The 12147-nt window shown below is 37.4% G+C and overlaps 1 protein-coding gene and 1 long non-coding RNA gene across 2 annotated transcripts in view; both read right to left on the minus strand.

Moving 5' to 3' along the window:
- The window catches only part of SLC25A16 (solute carrier family 25 member 16), a gene marked incomplete at its 5' end in the record, with an annotated part of 50409 nt that overhangs the window by 21789 nt on the left and 16473 nt on the right, over positions 1-12147 (minus strand). The gene's annotated exons all lie outside the window — the stretch shown is intronic.
- Positions 755-7024, minus strand: LOC109492472. Its single transcript, XR_002146356.3, has 2 exons — positions 6083-7024; positions 755-1080 (listed from the first exon to the last, which is right to left on the minus strand). It is a non-coding gene; the product is annotated as an uncharacterized LOC109492472 (long non-coding RNA).

A 12147-nucleotide genomic window follows, 5' to 3' on the forward strand; every position in this document is an offset into this window, starting at 1 on the left:
TTATGATTACCATATCTGTAGTTTAGCTATAAGTGATATTTTAAACCTTCCGTTCTTTAGTTTGCCCATAGCAATAAAAACTAGCCACTATGTGCCAAGCACACCATACCAGGCTCTCTATAAATACCACCTCTAATCCTACCAGGTAGAAGATGGATATTATTATTACTGCTTTGCAAATGAAAAAATTGAGGTTCAAAGTAGTTAAGTAACTTGACAAAATTCATATAGTTTCTGTATCACAGAGTAGGATTTGAAACAAAGTTTTCTGACTCACATCATGACATATGTTGCTTCTTGTAATTTTGTTTTCTTGTTAAACATTTGCTTAGTAATTTCTATACTTAACTTTTCATTCAGAAATTCCACCAGTCCAGTGATTAGAACTGTCAATTCCCCACTGTAACAGTTTGATTTGTGAGCTCTTTCTTTATCTGTGCTATTTGTTTCAAGCCATTCATTTTCAAACTATGTAACATATTTATATGTTACCTATCGCTATTCAAGTCAGCCACCTAGGCCGGGCAAGGCAGTGACTTTCCTAAATGGTGTCTTTTAAGCTGCATCTAAATTAATATAGTACAAAGGTGATGTTCCTGAGACAAGGTTTGGCAGTAACATTAAAGTCACAACAAATACCTTATTATCCAGATATTTGTAAAACTATATGTTTTTGCAAGTTGGCTTAATTTTTTTTACAGCTTGTGATAAAGATTTTGCAAGGGAAATTTTTAGAAAATAAAATTAGGAGAGATTCTCTATAAACTAGTTCCATCTTTATTGGTATATTTCATATTAAGAAGTTTTAACAAAGAAGAGAATCAAAGGGCTGACCATTTTAAGGCTTGATTGTGCTGACATAACACAACCTGGCTAAACATCAGATTCATCAGTATCCATTTTATTTTTACCACTTCTATTAATTTTTACAATTTTTTTTCCTCTTCCCTAATCGGTATCACTTTGGTCTTGCCTCTCCAATTTGCTCTCTGACTCCATTTATTTCTTCTTTCCTTCTCACAATGTTCCAAATCTTTTAGTTGTCTTCTTACTGGCTTTGGGTGGCTTAACATAAAATAACTGTGAATTAACAAAGTGGCAAAATGATGATTTGGTAAAAAAATGAGTATATTCAGAAATCTGTAAAAGGTAAACAGGGCATCAGCCTAAAAGTTGCAAGACTATGAGTCACACAGGAACTGGCATAACCTAATTGTACATAATCATTGGCAAAAAATGATGCCAATGATTATTGGAAGGCTAAACTCATTATCTAGTTTCACAATTTTTTTTAGCCAGTTTATTTTAGCATACTTTTATATGGTATATTTCTTTTAAATTTGAACAATCAATCAAATCTTCCTAAAGAAAAACAAATCTGTTAACAAATGTTAAAAAGAAATAACAGATTTATAGGGCACCTAGGTGGCTGACTTTGGCTCAGGTCATGATCTCCCAATCTGTGGGTTCAAGCCCTGCATTAGGCTCTGCGCTGACAGCTCAGGGCCTGGAGCCTGCTTTGAATTCTGTGTCTCCCTGTCTCTCTCCCCTTCCTCTGTTTGCACTCTCTCTTAAAGATAAATAAACATTAAGAAAAACATTTTTTAAGGAAATAGCAGATTTAGAAGCAAAAAAGAAGGGCCAAAATGGAGCCACTTGTGCTAAGTCCATGTCACCAAACCAGGTCTTAATACTTAACCTAACTGCAGTTTCAACCTTCTCCAGGAATGTGCCCACTATTTCTTTATCCCTTTCCCCTTCTGCCTGGGGAAGCCTTCCATTTTGTACACCTCCTCAGAGCTCCTCTCTACTTACTAGATGGGATGCTACCCAATGCAAGAACTGTTGAATAAAGCCAACATGATCCTCAAATTTTTTCAGTTGAATTTTGTTACTTAACATAAGGATACAAAAATCCCCAAGGTTTGTTGCTGGTTTTTAATATTCTTAAAAGCAACTTAATGATTTCAATATAATTTTAAACCCTGAAATATAAGCGGAGGATTCTTAATAATTTTGTACTCTGTAAATCTTGAAAACTCATTTATGACTTTAAATGTTTACTTATTTTTGGAATAAAGAGGAGTAAGAAATATTCCTCTGATAATCATATTTTACCCTTCACTCTAAATATAAAAGTATAAAGCCCTCTCACAGGGCTAGATGTAGATTTCTACAAACCCTAACTGCAGAAAAGATTACTATGTCTTGCATTGTTGAAACTAAAAATAATATTACACTGTGAAATAAGTTTGAGGACATCTAAGTTCTGATTTTCCTCATGATGACTACATCAGTGCTTTTTAAAAATACCAAATAGGGGCGCCTGGGTGGCGCAGTCGGTTAAGCGTCCGACTTCAGCCAGGTCACGATCTCGCGGTCCGTGGGTTCGAGCCCCGCGTCGGGCTCTGGGCTGGAGCCTGGAGCCTGTTTCCGATTCTGTGTCTCCCTCTCTCTCTCTGCCCCTCCCCCGTTCATGCTCTGTCTCTCTCTGTCCCAAAAATAAATAAAAAAACGTTGAAAAAAATTAAAAAAAAAATACCAAATGTCCCTGCTTTGCCAGAGACTTAGGCATGTATATAGTCTACCTGTCAAGTAATCCAGCACTAGATTTTCTTGGCTTGAACTTTTCTCATTTCAGCTAATTTATTTTTATATTATTTATTTCTGACTAATTTTGACTGTTGTGATCAAAATTGATCAAATGGTCAAAAGAACTTATGAGTATGGACCCAAGAGTGAGCCTGCTTGCATTCAAATCAGGTTCTACCACTAACTGGCTGTGTGATCTTGAGCAACTTACTTAACCTGGGTGTCAGCTTCAGAATCTATAAAATGGACATCATAATAAGTCATTACCCAAATCAGGGTTTTATGAAGTTTAAGTGAGTTAATATATGTAAATGCTTAAAATAATTCTCAACATATAGTAAATATTATATCTAAGTGTTAGCTATTATTACTCTCCCAATATGTTCTTTTTCAAGCCATTTGTTTTTTGACCTTTTCTTTTGTGAACCAAATCATTTGTCTCCTCTTTTGACCCAAATTCCTCCATTCTCAATCTCTTCCTGCACTTCAAGACTTCAAATAAACAGAAAAAAAAAATCAAAAAAGAACAGTAAAAAAAATAAGAAAAAGAAAAAAGAACATCAGAAGATTACTGAAGAAGAATATGCAACTGAGTGGGAACTTAACTTGACTGCTAGCAATCAGACTGACATATATATCCAAATGGTGACTGGGATTTTCAATTCATAAACCTAGTGTCTCCCGTTCTGGCCTTTTTTCTATACTCACATATCTCTTCCTTACTATTCTAACTAGCCCTGCTTTACAGAGAGGTCAAAAAAGTCCTCCAAGGGCAAATAAGGGAAATCAGAAAATACCTACTTCAAATAGTAGTGTGATAGTTTTCCTATTCCGCCACTTTACAACCACAATCTAATACAGAGAGCAGTGTATCTTCACCTACCAGGAAGCAATGAGACTTAATCAAGTTGAGACATGTTTGCAATCTTTGTTTATGTGCAAACTTCTCTTTTTCTCCCTTAATCAAGAAACTGAGGACTTAATGATGAATCCAAACTGATAAGACTGTTTCTTCCCTAAATGCTAATCTTATTATTATCTCTATAGTCTAGAATCCAGGAATTGTGGTAAACCAAGGACATACTTTAGTCAGCAATTAGATTTTGCTGATTTGCAAAGCTTCAAAGAGCTCAACACTACCTCATAATCACTGTATAAAAAACAAAAATCCTCTGATTGCAAATTCGATTTGTAACCACGATACCAAAGACAGATCCTTGGTCATTAAAACTTTGGAGATCATATTCTGAAAATACGGAAAATATGAATTTTTTATTCTGCTCCAGCAAGAAGCATAAAGAACTTCTTACCAGAGGAAGTAACACTGTACAAGGAGGAGGCAGTAGAAGGAAGATGAAGGAGGACTTCAACTGCCTCCATTTTGACCTCATCTATACTTTCTAATTGCTTAAGTTTGTCTTTCCAACTTATTTCTTAACTCAGGCAAAAGACCAGCAAGCATCCTTGATGGGAACTGAAACTACCCCTCAAACAATGATGACTGCTAGATGCCAACAGGACCCTGTGTGAATGACACCAAGACAATGGTTGACCTGACTTTTACTGTCCACCGACCTTTGTCCCACATTTTCCTTATATAAACCTAGAAGTATTTTCAGCACTTTAGAGACAGTCTTTGAGACATTAGTCTACTGTCTTCCAGGTGTTGGCCTCACTGAAACAAATTTCGTTTTATTTCACTACCACTCAGTCTCTGCCTTTGGATTTTGTCAGTAGTGAGTGGCCAAACCTGGTCTGCTTGGGACCCCTAGAACCAGGTGCTCTTGTACCCCAGTTACAAAGAACAGAATAGGTATTAGAAATTGGATAATACAGGGTTGAAGCAAAGGAGCATATCCAAGCCGTCATCAATTAAACTCCTTCCTCTCTAACTTCTCAATGAATATGTAAGTAGATTTCAGTTTTCAGAGATGGCTTCCCTCCTCGCTCATTACCTTCCTTCCCATCTGAGGCTACATGGAGGAGCAGCACCCAGACTTCATGTACACATCCAAAGAGATTAAAGTTCAATGAAAAAAATGAATGCATTTAAAATAAACACTTTAGACAAAGGAAGGGCTCCATGCATCATAGATACAAAAGATAAGCTGGAAAGCTAAGGAAATTGGTCTAGAGTAGATATCCAAGAAAGTTCAATTCTACTATATCCTGTCTTTTGGAACCACATCACTATGTCAAGCCTGATGATTAAAAAAATATCAACTGTAAAGAACTAATAACCTGTCTACAGTTATGTGCAACCTCTAATTCAAATATGACATTCGGGAGCCACACTTGAAATCATTATTACTCAAAAGAATAACTGTGTGTGACTGGATGCCTTTAGTATAGTAGTTTCATGTGGAAATCAGATGTTTCAATAACTGCATCACATTAAGTCAAAGAGCCAAAGGGCTAGAGAGCAGAGATCTGAACATCATGCGCATCCCACATTCAAATCAGGCCTCAAATCTATTAACTAAAGAAAGTAAGTTCTGAAATCAAGAGTTCCACTACCAGCTCAGAAGAGTAATTTCTCCAAAAATATAGGAAGCTATTGCATCTAGATTCTGGATCAGGGCTCAAGGGAGAATAGCATTCTCTTTTAAATATTAAATTCTCTGGGAAATGTGCCTCTACGCCTCTTTGAGAGTCTCAAAAGAGCAGTTTGTTCTAACAATCAACCTGTTCTGATAATAATCTAATAATAGCACCGTAAAGCCATTCTCACTGCTAACATCCAGCCTAACCTGCTTGGTTGCTATACATGCTATACTGATTGTTAAATATTTTTAATATCACCTTTATTTGTTTGTTTATTCATTTATTTTTTGAGCAGCAGGCAAAAGTTTATTAGAGTATAATATCAGAAAGTAAGAATAGTATGACAGTTCTCTTTACAGAGGGGGGCATTGGAAAGTGAATGCCCCCAATATCACCTTTATTTAAACTAAAATTTTCCCTGTGTTACAAATGAGACAGAAAGAGGAATAAGGAATTTAGGTGGCTGGCTCAAGAGCATGTAATAAGTCTCTTGAGCTGGCATGGAAGGTTTAATAATATTCCCTCATATTTAAGGAGGACCTCAGATCTTTCAGAATATTTTCATAGCAGTTCTTTGACTTTCAGAACAACTCAGAAAGAGAGGGAGTGGGGCAAACACAAACTCCACTTTAACAAATGAAGAGTGAATTACAGAAGGCTTAAATGATCTGCCCATGGTCAATGTAATATAATGGAGGCCAGCCAGGATCCAGGAAGTGTTCAGTACATTTGACCTCCCAGCCTTGAGCCAAAACACCAAAGTGGAGTAGACCAGAGCAAGCAAAGCTTGAGATAAGCAAGCAAAATTCAGCTTATCACTTCTAGTTTCTAACTCTTCTCTCTTTTTCCTGTCACTGTTCATTCCATAAGAACTGTCAGAACAAGACTGATTTCAAACAATTGAAACAGAAGGAAAGAAGAGGAAGACCTCTGTAAATATACAAACCTTGATTCTCAGTCACTAGTTTTTCCTTTTTCTGGCTGACTGAGGTTCCACATGTACTGGATTGTAGTTATAGGATGAGGGAAAAGTTTGAAATTCAGAAAAACTTTAAAATAAGCTCTGTTGAAATGACTGTGAAAAACACACCAGTTTTTATTTTGGCAGATATAGAAATTTCCAAACATACTTTCAAAGGCCACCTAAGGTACAGGAGCAAAGATACCTAATATAAATAAAATTAACTAGAACACTCATTTTAATGATTTATAATCATAGAAGCAAAATGTAAATTATAATACTTAAACATGGTAACAAAAATAGAAATAATAATGGAGGCACTAGTCTTATCTGTAATTGCTAGAATTTTTAAAAACTTTTTTCTTTAAAACTTAAAATTTATGGGGCACCTGGGTGGCTCAGTTGGTTAAGCGTCCGACTCTTAGGTTTCTGCTCAGGTCATGATGTCGTGGTTTCATGACTTGGAGCCCAGAGTAGGGCCCTGCACTGACAGTGTAGAGTCTACTTGGGATTCTCTCTCTCTCTCCCTCTCTCTTTGCCACTCCCCTGCTCCAGCTGTCTCTGTCTCTCTTGAAGTAAATAAACTTAAAAAAAATTTTAAATTAAAGTTCCTATTGGTTATTATTATTTTCTAATATGTACTGAAAACTAGATGTTAACATGTCTTTCATTTCAGAAAAATGAAACTAGAAATAGCATTTGAATGAATAATGCTATTCAATAATACCAAGTGCTGTGAAAAGGAAATAAAGTCTCCATGATTTAACACATGTTCACAATCCAACTTAATCTTTCTTATAACCTTCAAAGAAAGGATTTTGATCAGTCATTTGTAAAGTTAAATTTATTTATTTATTTTAATGATTATTTATTTATTTATTTATTTTAAATTTTTTAACGTTATTTATCATTGAGAGACAGAGAGACACAGAGCGTGAGCAGGGGAGGGGCAGAGAGAGGGGGAAGCTCAGAATCTGAAGCAGGCTCCAGGCTCTGAGCTGTCAGCACAGACCCTGACGCGGGGCTCTAACTCACAAACCACTGGACCATGACCTGAGCCGAAGTCGGACGCCCAACCGGACGCCCAACCGACTGAGCCACCCAGGTGCTGCTTAATGTTTGTTTTTGTGAGAGAGACAGAGACAGACAGAGACAGAGACAGAGAAAGAGGGTGAGCAGGCAAGGGATAGAGAGAGAGGGACACACAGAATCTGAAGCAGGCTCCAGGCTCTGAGCTGTCAGCACAGAGCCTGACACGAGGCTCGAACTCACGGACCACGAGATCATGACCTAAGCCGAAGTTGGAGGCTTAACCAGGCGGCCCTGTAAGGTTAAATTTAAAAGATACAGGGCGCCTGGGTGGCTCAGTTGGTTAAGCATCTGACTTTGGCTAAGGTCATGATCCCACAGTTCCTGAATTTGAGCCCCATGTCAGGCTCTGGACTGACAGCTCTCTCCCTGCCCCTCCTCCATTCACAATCTGCCTCTCTCTCAAATATAACTAAACATTAAAATGAAAAAATTAAATATTAAAAGACAGTGGGGTGCCTGGGTGGCTCAGTCAGTTAAGTGTCCAACTTGGGCTCAGGTCATGATCTCACAGTTTGTGAACTGATGTCTCTGCATCAGCACAGAGCCTGCTTTGGATCCTCTGTCTCCCTCTCTCTCTGCCCTTCCCCTGCTTGTGCTCTCTCTCTCTCTCTCTCTCTCCCGCTCTAAAAAATAAATAAGCATTAAAATTTTTTTTTAATTTAAAAGACAGAAAATTCATTCATTCATTCATTCATTCATTACTTATTTTTATTTTAGGTGTTTTTATTACAGCACAGGGATGGGACCCATGGGCAGAAAGAACTGCCTAAAAGAAAATTTAAACAGTAATGTACAAAATCATACATTTTATAATCTGGAATCTTTACTAAAATTTCTTTTCTATAAAAATGAAGGTAATCATGGCATTTTCCACAAAGTATTTTTCTGTAGACTACATATTAAGTGCCTGAGGATTACATGTTAAGTGCTCAGGTCTATATATGGTACACAGCAAATAATCAATACTTGTTAGCTAATGTTAGCTAACCAGCACTGTCATACCAGTGTAACATACTGAAATATTTCGATACCAGTTGGCAAACAGCTGTTGCTCCAACTCCCTAAGATCCCTACCATGGCTCTGGTACTCCTCTTAACCCACCAGAACTCCCACCACCACTACTACCACATGCTATCTCATGCTACAGTCACTAACAAGTTAATTGGAGGCTTTCACAACCTGTGCTATTTATTAGTACCTCTATAGTTGTGTTGCTAAATATTTTGAATATTACTCCTGATCATTTTTACTACTTATTGAAATTGGATCAGCCAACCAGGAGTCAAGAAGAGCTAAACAGGGGTGCCTGGGTGGTTCAAGTCAGTTAAGCGTCCCACTTTAGCTCGGGTCATGATCTCATGGTTTGTGGGTTGGAGCCTTGTATCAGGCTCTGTGCTGACAGCTCAGAGCCTCCTGTTTCGGAATCTGTCTCTCCCTCTCTCTCTCAAAAATAAATAAATATTTTTTTAAAAAGAGCTAAATAAACACTGGATAAGGCAGAACCATAAAAAAAAGACTATATATTTAGGTGGAAAGGTAAGGCTGAGTGTCCTTGGTTTCAGAGTGTGATATTCTACCTGGAAAGTCCCTGAGACCTGTCATCCAAGAGCAAGCCTGTCGTCCCAACCAGGAAGATAGATGATTATCTATAGTCATAGTGTCTCCAACATCTATCCAGATTTTTGTTGTCTTTTGAGGCCTACATGCTCAACACATCTGTCCCCATTCCTCTCCACATCATACCACATATGCAGATCTCAAAGGCTTTAGATATTCTGATATGTGGAATTTTTTTTACCACTCTTTTATAGCTACATATTTAAATAACTGTTGAGGGGTGCCTGGGTGGCTCAGTCGGTTAAACGTTGGACTTCAGCTCAGATCATGATCTCATGGTCATAGGTTCAGGCCCTGCATCGGGCTCTGTGCGGACAGCCCAGAGCCTGCAGCCTGCTTCAGATTATGGGTCTCCTTCCTTCTCTGCCCCTCCCCCACTTGCTCGCGCTCTCTCTCTCTCTCTCTCTCTCTCTCTCTCTCAAAAATAAATAAACATTAAAAATGTGTTTTAGGGGCGCCTGGATGGCTCAGTCGGTTAGGCGGCCGACTTCAGCTCAGGTCATGATCTCGCGGTCCGTGAGTTCGAGCCCAGGGTCGGGCTCTGTGCTAACAGCTCAGAGCCTGGAGCCTGTTTCAGATTTTGTGTCTCCCTCTCTCTGACCCTCCCCTGTTCATGCTCTGTCTCTCCCTGTCTCAAAAATAAATAAAATGTTAAAAAAATAATTTAAAAAATGTGTTTTAATTAAAAAATAAAAAAATAGGGTGGGAGGGAGGGGAGAGTGGGTGATGGGTATTGAGGAGGGCACCTTTTGGGATGAGCACTGGGTGCTCATTTTGACAATAAATTTCATATATTGAAAAAAATAAATAAATAAATAATAAAAAATAAAAAAATAACTTGATATGATAAAACTGCAGTGAACATCTCTGTTGTTAAATATGTCACTGTATACATCTTTACTTCCTCTCTTAAATAAAATCACTGAATTTAGTATATGATACAGATGGGGCTTAAAATCAGAAAAAAGCATGTTATAAAGTAAATAATGTTGGCATAAGTAGCTAGTCATTTGGAAAAAATTTTTATTTAATTCTTACTTCATTTTTTACATAAAAACAAACACTAGGGATGACTGGGTGGCTCAGTCAGTTAAGCATCAGACTCTTGATTTCGGCTCTGGTCATGATCACATGGTCATGGGATAGAGCCCCAAGTCAGGCTCTGCACTGAGCATGGAGCCTACTTGGGATTCCCTCTCTTGCTCTGTCTCTGCCCCTCCCCTGTTCACACACACACGCATTCAACTATGTGCTGTCTCTCTCAAAATAAATAACTTAAAAGTTATCAGTGCCTTAAAATAAATAAATAAAATATGAAAAAAATCAACATAAAAATCATCAATATAAAAAACATTTTAGTAGAAAACATGATCAAATGTTTTTATCTTAGAACAGAGAAGGCATTTCTAAACACCACAAAAAATTCTGAAGCCAAAGAGGAAAAGAGTAACCAACTGGCATGTAAAACTTATGGGTGTGTGGGGTATGTATATTTGTGTGTATGTGTAAGAGAGAGAGAATTGTGGAGGATTATTCTTTTTTGTTGTTGTTTTTACACTGTACTTTATTTCTCTCTCTCTCTCTCTCTCTCTCTCTCCCTCTTTTTAATAATTTCTATTTAGGGGCCCCTGGGTGGCTGAGTTGGTTAAGTGTCTGACTTCAGCTCCGGTAATGATCTTGCAGTTTGTGGGTTCAAGCCCTACATTGAGCTTTTTCTGCTGTTAGCACAGAGCCTGCTTCAGATCCTCTCTACCCCCCAGCCCACCCCTCCCTTGCTGATGCACACATTCTCTCTCTCTCAAAATAATAATAATAATAATAATAATAATAATAATAATTTCTATTTAAAATTTAGTTGGTTAACATACAGTGCAATATTGGTTTCAGAAGTGGATGATTTTTCTTAAAAAAATCACAAATAAGGTTAAAAGACAAATCTAAAACCGAGAAAGAAACTATTAGCAATACTTGACAGAAAAAAAAAATAATGTCCTAATTCCCAAACTTATAAACATAATTTTTCCTAGTTGTTTTAAGCAAAAATGAATATTTGAAAAATAGATACAACTCAGGTTGCAAGTAAAAGAAATACGAATGGTCAATAAACATTGGAAAGCTGATCAACCTTACTCATAATTAATTGCCAAATATTGGGGCGCCTGCGTGGCTCAGTTGGTTAAGTGTCCAACTTCAGCTCAGGTCATATCTCGTGGTTCGTGGGTTTGAGCCCCGCATTGGGCTCTTTGCTGACAGCTCAGAGTCTAGAGCCTGCTTCGGATTCTGTGTCTCCCTCTCTCTCTGCCCCTCCCCCCCCCCCCCCACTCTCTCTCTGACAAGAATAAACATTAAAAATAATAATAATTGCCAAATATTAAAAATCTAATAAGACCCACTGTTGGTATGGTATAGTAGGAGGAAAAGCCATTAAAAGCATTATGAAGATCGGTTTGACAATGCTTATCATAATTTAAACACACATATCCTTTGATAAAGTAATTTTCCTTCTCAAAATTTATTCTACAGATATAATAATACAAGTATAATGGTTATTTGTGAAACAAAAACTGAAAATATTCCAAAGACCAATCAATAGGGGCCTGGATTAAATAAAGCATGATATATTCAGGGGCACCTGGATGGCTCAGGTGGTTAAGCATCCAACTCTTGATTTCAGCTCAGGTAGTGATCTCTCAGTTCGTGGGTTTGGGACCCACATGGCAGTGCGGAGCCTACTTGGGATTCTCTCTCTCTCTCTCTCTCTCTCTCTCTCTCTCTCTCTCTCTCTCCCTTTCTTTGTCCTTCCCCCACTTGTTCTCTCCCTCTCTCTCAAAATAAATAAACAAAAACTTAAAAAAGAAAAAGCATGGTACATTCATACATTAGAATATAACACTGGTCGTTTAAAAAAAATAAGAAAGATCTATGTATTGATATAGAAAACAGTCTTGAGATAACGGTAAAAGAAAGGTTCCAATCTTATAGAATAGTACTGGAAAAAGCATATGGGCACCTGGGTGGCTCAGTCAGTTAAGTGTATGACTCTCAATTTCAGCTCAGGTCATGATCTCTTGGTTTGTGGGTTCAGGCTCTGTGCTAACAGTGTGCAGCCTGTTTGGGATTCTCTCTCTCTGGCTCTACCATTTGTGCTCTCTCTCTCTCTCTCAAAATAAATAAATAAACTTAAAAAAAAAAAGCATACGTAAGAAACAGCTAATAGTGATTAGTGATTGTTTTTAGGGAGTGGAAATATTTGCACTGTATAAGAGTTTGTATTATTATAGACATTATAATATTTTTAATGTTTTTTTAACATTTATTCATTAAAAAAATTTTTTTTAAC

This window comes from Felis catus, chromosome D2, assembly GCF_018350175.1.
Source record: "Felis catus isolate Fca126 chromosome D2, F.catus_Fca126_mat1.0, whole genome shotgun sequence".
NCBI lineage: Eukaryota > Metazoa > Chordata > Mammalia > Carnivora > Felidae > Felis > Felis catus.